The following is a 5,823-nucleotide window of genomic DNA, read 5'->3' on the forward strand; positions in this document are numbered from 1 at the left end:
AACCCCTGTGTATCGCCGGGTGTGACCCAAAGTTTTTCTTAAAAGCTTATTTTATATGGATTATTATTGTCATATGGATTCTTTTTTTTTTTTGCCTTTTTTTTTCTTTTCGGGTCACAACTGGCGATGCACAGGGGTTACTCCTGTCTTTGCACTCAGGAATTATTCGTGGTGGTGCTCTGGGGACCATATGGGATGCTGGGAATTGAACCCGGGTCGGCTGCATGCAAGCCAAATGCCCTACCCGCTGTGCTATCGCTCCAGCCCCTCATGGATTCTTCTGGTGTTTTGTGGTTGTATTTTTTTTTGCTTTTTGGGTCACACCAGGCGATGCTCAGAGGTTACTCTTGGCTCTGCACTCAGGAATTACCCCTGGCGGTGCTCAGGGGACCATATGGCATATGGGATGCTGGAAATCGAACCCGGGTTGGCCGCGTGCAAGGCAAACGCCCTCCCCACTGTGCTATCGCACCAGCGCCCCCCTCATGGATTCTTATCAGCTATTCCCCAGATAGTACAAACCCGAAGTTAGCTGCATAAATTCGGTTGGCAGGATACTTTCAAAAAGCCATATGCTGACAAATCTTGATTCTTCCTGAAGAGGTCTCTTAAAATCCCAGTAGCCTGCCACCACTCCTTACCTAGTTTCCAGCTGGTTCTGTACCAGATGCCAAAAGTACAAAGGACCTGACAGGTTTGCCCCTCCGGAACCTAGCTAAAGTTTATGGGTCAACTGAAAGGCCACAGAAAAGCAAACTTAAACAGCAAAAGCGATGAGACTTATACAAACATGGCAATAAATCCCTTCATATCAATAACTTAAATGTCCCTGGACTAAACTCTCCCGGAGTATCAGAATGGATCAAGAAGCAAAATCCAACCACCTGTTGCTTAAGGAGACACAAACGTAAGAGTTATTGGCTGGAAAATCATCATATAGGGTAATGGCAGACTAAAAGGATAGCCATAATGGTTTCAAATCAAATAGGGTCTATAAGTTGAGAGGACCTATATCTCCCCAACATACATGAACCAAATGAAGGGAGAGCAAAATTTATTATGCAACAAACAGACCTGAAGAGACAATGATGGCAGCAAAATAAGCGTGAGACTTCAATACCCCACCTCCGCACTGGATAGATCAACCAGCAAAATACCAACAAAGAACCTAACTTCAAGGGAAACTGAAGCACAGGGTCTAAAAAATTGAGAACCCTCCAAAAAATAAATTGAGGACCTTCACAAAAAAAAAAAAAAAAAACCTCAAATGCACATTATTCTCCAGTATACATGGATCATTTGCCAGGATTGACATGCCAGGACAATACTCTGACATCCACAAAAATCATAAAATTAGAAATCATACCAAATCTCAAAACCACAAAGTCACAAAAGTAGAAATTGAGAAAATGGGGAAAAGAGAAGAGTCAACATTTGGAAAATACTGTTAATAGCTGGGTCAAAAAGAAAATCTAAGAAAGTGATTCCATGTAATGAGAGTGTATGGTGCAACAAACAGTTCCGGAAGAAGTTCATAGCTATTCAGGCTCACATCAGGAAATAAAAAGTCCAAATCAACAACTTAACCACAAGCTAGAGAAACTAGAAAAGAACAGTAGATCCCAAAGTAAATAGCAGGAAATAATAAAGATGAGAGCAGAAAAAAAATGATATAGGAAACAAAAAAATAATACAGTCAATGAAACCAGAAGCTGGTTGTGTGAAAGAACAAACCTTTAACTAGACTCAAAGGGAGAACTCCAATAATGGATCAGAAATGACAGCAGACACCTCAGAAAAAAGATAAAGAGGTTACACCGAACACTTTGCAACCAAGCTTGAGAACCTAAGAGATACGGATGAAATTCTTAGAATCATACACACTCCCAAGACAGAACCAAGAGGAAAAAACCTGAACAGATTGTTAATTGTTAATTAACAGATTGTTAATTATTGTTTCAAATAAGGAATTGGAAACAATAATTAACAATCTCCCTAAGAACAAAAATCCTGGTCCATGCAGGTTCACTAGTTGAGTTCTGCCAAAACTTCAGAGAAAATACCCATACTCGTCCAGGATATCAAGGAAACATCTATTCTCCCTAATAGTTTTTATGAAGGTGATATTAACCTAATACAAAAAAAACAGAGACATTAATATAAACGAAAACTGGGGACAATATCCTTGATAAATACTGATGCAAAGATTCTCAACAGGGCCAGAATAGGAATAGAGAAGGAACCACTAAGTCCATCGCTCAGGATGGGAGATGTGAACCATTTACGCCCAAAAATAAAGAAGAAAAGTGCCTGCCATAGAGGCGGGGGTTGAGGTGGAGTGGAGGTGATGGGAGGGATACGGGGGACATTGGTGGTGGGAAAGTTACACTGCTGGAGGGATGGGTGTTTGATGGGTGCACGGCTGAAAATCATAAAAGCTTTGTAAATGTCTCTCATGGTGATTCAATAAAAATCAAAAACCAGCTATAGCCTATAGCTGATAGGGTGTTTGCCCTGCGTGTGGCTAATCGGGTTCACTCCCCAGCATCCAATATGGTCTCCCGAGCACTGCCAGAAGTAACTGCTGAATGCAGAGGCAGAAGCAATCCTGGAGCACTACTGCGCATGGCCCCAAAACAAAGACCTCAGAGCTGGCTCCTTTGGGACCTGGAGGAGGCAGGGGGTATTCTGGGGCAGGTGCAGTATCAGAATAATCTATACATGAAACTCTCATTTTAGGTATTGGACACTAAAGTCACTGTATCACCGTCATCGATTTGCTCAAGCGGGCACCAATAACGTCTCCATTGTGAGACTTGTTACTGTTTTTGGCATATCAAATACGCCACGGGTAGCTTGCCAGGCTCTGCCGTGCGGACAAAATACTCTCGGTAGCTTGCCGGGCTCTCCGAGAGGGGCGGAGGAATCGAACCCGGGTCTGCCACATGCAAGGCAAACACCCTACCACTGTGCTATCGCTCCAGCCCTAACTATCATTAAGAGATTAATAACACTTTGCAGTATATAAAAATCTTCATCTCTTTTAAAAAGTATGTAAATAAGTCACTGTCACCCCGTTGCTCATTGATTTGTTCGAGCGGGCACCAGTAACGTCTCTCATTGTGAGACTTATTGTTACTGTTTTTGGCATATCCAATACGCCACAGGTAGCTTGCCAGGCTCTGCCGTGCGGGCGCGATACTCTCGGTAGCTTGCTGGGCTCTGGAGAGGGAGGAATCACGGGTCGGCCGCATGAAAGGCGAACACCCTACCGCTGTGCTATCACTCCAGCCCATGTAAATAAGTACTTCAATAAATACATATTTTTATGTTCCCTCCCCCCAAAAAAGTACAATCCAACACATTTTTAAACACCACAAAGTCCAGGGAGATAGCTCAAAAGTCTCGCATGTATGGAACCCTGGGTTTGGTTTCACCCGCACACACTGTAACAGAGTACTGGCAAGTATGACCCTATAAAAAATTTTAAATAATAAACTAGCATGATGTGTTTTGAAAAACGTAGGGTGGGGGCATACCCAGGGGTGCTCAGGGCTAACACAGCTCCTGAAGTACTCCAGAGACTAGGGTCAGCCACATGCAGATTTTTTAAATCCTTGAGTTTGGGCTGGAGAGATAATTCAAAAGGCCAGATTTGAACTCAATCCCTGGCACCACAAGGCCCTCCCGCACTGTCCCTGCAGCTCGGTGGTCCCTGTGAAATGCCAGGTGTGGCTCTGACAGATACAATACACAGTATCTTATAATCAACATAGAGCAGTTGAGGCAACAACCATTCATTGGACATTAAAATACTGGAAGTTTATTAACAGACAAATATCAGAGATCACAGGGCTGGAGAGCAAAACTTTGCATATGGGAGACTGGGATTTGATGCCCAGCATGGAATGAACTCCCAAGCACTGAGCACTGGAGTGTGATCCAAAGAAAAGAAGAATGTCCCAGGCTAGTTATCAATTACAAATAGAAAAAACTGGACCAAAGAGACAGTACAGCAGATAGGGCACTTACCTTGCACTTGGCAATCGAGGTTTGATCCCCAGCACCATATCTGGTCCCTTGAAGATCACCAAGAGTGATCTTTGAATGCACAGCCAGGAGTAATTCCTAAGCATATCTGGGTGTGGCCCAACAATAAACAAGTAAGTCTAAAAAAAAAAAAGGTTGGAGCGATAGTACAGAGGATGGAGCACTTGACTTGCACTCAGCAGACCCCAGTTTGGTCCCCAGCATCACATATGGTCCCCCAAGGACTGCCAGGAGTGATTCGTAAGTGCAGAGCCAGAAGTAACCCCTGAGCATCACCAGGTGTGGTCCAAAAACAAACGAGAAAGAAAATAGTAACCACCTGAACCAAGTAATGAGAGACAGTGGGATAAACTAACACCAGCTGCTTCTTGTGGAGATGGAAGGTAAAAACCAGAATCACTAAGCTGAATCTATCTGGAGTCAGACAAAACCAAACTGAGAGACTTTATACAAAATAATTGGCAAATACTCTTCTAAAAACTCAATGCTGGGGGCCAGAGAGAGCAGAATGGATAAGGTGCTTGCCTCATATGTGGCTGACCTGGGTTTGATCCCAGCACCCTGTAAAGTCCCTCCAACCATCAAGAGTGCTCCCTGAGTGCAGAAACAGGAGTAGACCCAGAGCAGAGCCAGATGCGGAGATCTGGCGAGGGGGGGAAAGTCAGTGTCACGAAAGACAAGACAATGTGAAGATTTCTTAGGAAATACATATTGCTATTGTAAAGGAAAGACTCAGGATGCTGAACTCACACTCAAGTGAGCCAATGAAGGCCCAGCAAAATGAAAGTAGTTGATGCCAAGGCGGGGAGAAGGCTCGAAGGGCTGGAGTTCATGCTTTCTGTGCTGGTGCCCCAGGTTTGATCACTGGCATCACATGGTCCTGAGCACGCCAGGAGTGAGCCTCAAGTACTACCAGGAACGACCCCAAACCAAATAAAAACAAATAAAATTAATACATGTTGATAAAAGAGATGAAGGAAATGTAGAAATGTTAAGAAATGGAGAACCTAGGTGAGGCCCATAACCTGGGCTTACAACTCTTTCAACAGTTCTCTAGATTTGAAAATTTCCATAATAAAAAAATTTCTTTAATGTGAGATACATTTATGCAAAGAATTTTTACCTTTTACTGAAAATCTACTCTGCTAGATACAACTGTAAGCATCTTTAATGCTCAGCTTCGATCAGGAATTAAAGAATAGACAAATGTTATCTTTTTCTTTTTTGGGGGGAGGGTCACACCCGGCGATGCACAGGGGTTACTCCTGGCTCTGCACTCAAGAATTACTCCTGGGGACCCTATGGGATGCTGAAAATCAAACCCAGGTCAGCCGAGTGCAAGGCAAACGCCCTACCTGCTATACTATCGCTCCAGCCCCCAGATGTTATCTTATACTAAACAAACTGAAGTTTAGCCACATAAGCCTTGTCTGAAATGCTTATTATCTCATCTACGAAGAAAAAATTAGTTCTAGGAAAAAAACTGAAAATGATACACAAAGGCATCATAAAATGGTCAGCTCTGAAGATGAGAGAGGGAGTTCTCTTTCTAGCTTTCTCAATTTCTCAATTTTTCAGATTTCTACCACAAAAAAATAAAAATATTTTTTCCCCCAAAAGTTGATTTTCCCCAAAAAGTTGATTTTTGTTTGGTTTTCCTGTGGGCAGGGCACACAGCAGGTATTGGCCCACAGCCACTTACGTGTGGTTTATCACTGACCTCCCATCCCCCAATCTCTTAATAAAGCAAATAATTTTACAGTAAGACACAAA

The sequence above is a fragment of the Sorex araneus genome, chromosome 2 (genome assembly GCF_027595985.1).
Source record: "Sorex araneus isolate mSorAra2 chromosome 2, mSorAra2.pri, whole genome shotgun sequence".
Classification (NCBI taxonomy): Eukaryota; Metazoa; Chordata; class Mammalia; order Eulipotyphla; family Soricidae; genus Sorex; species Sorex araneus.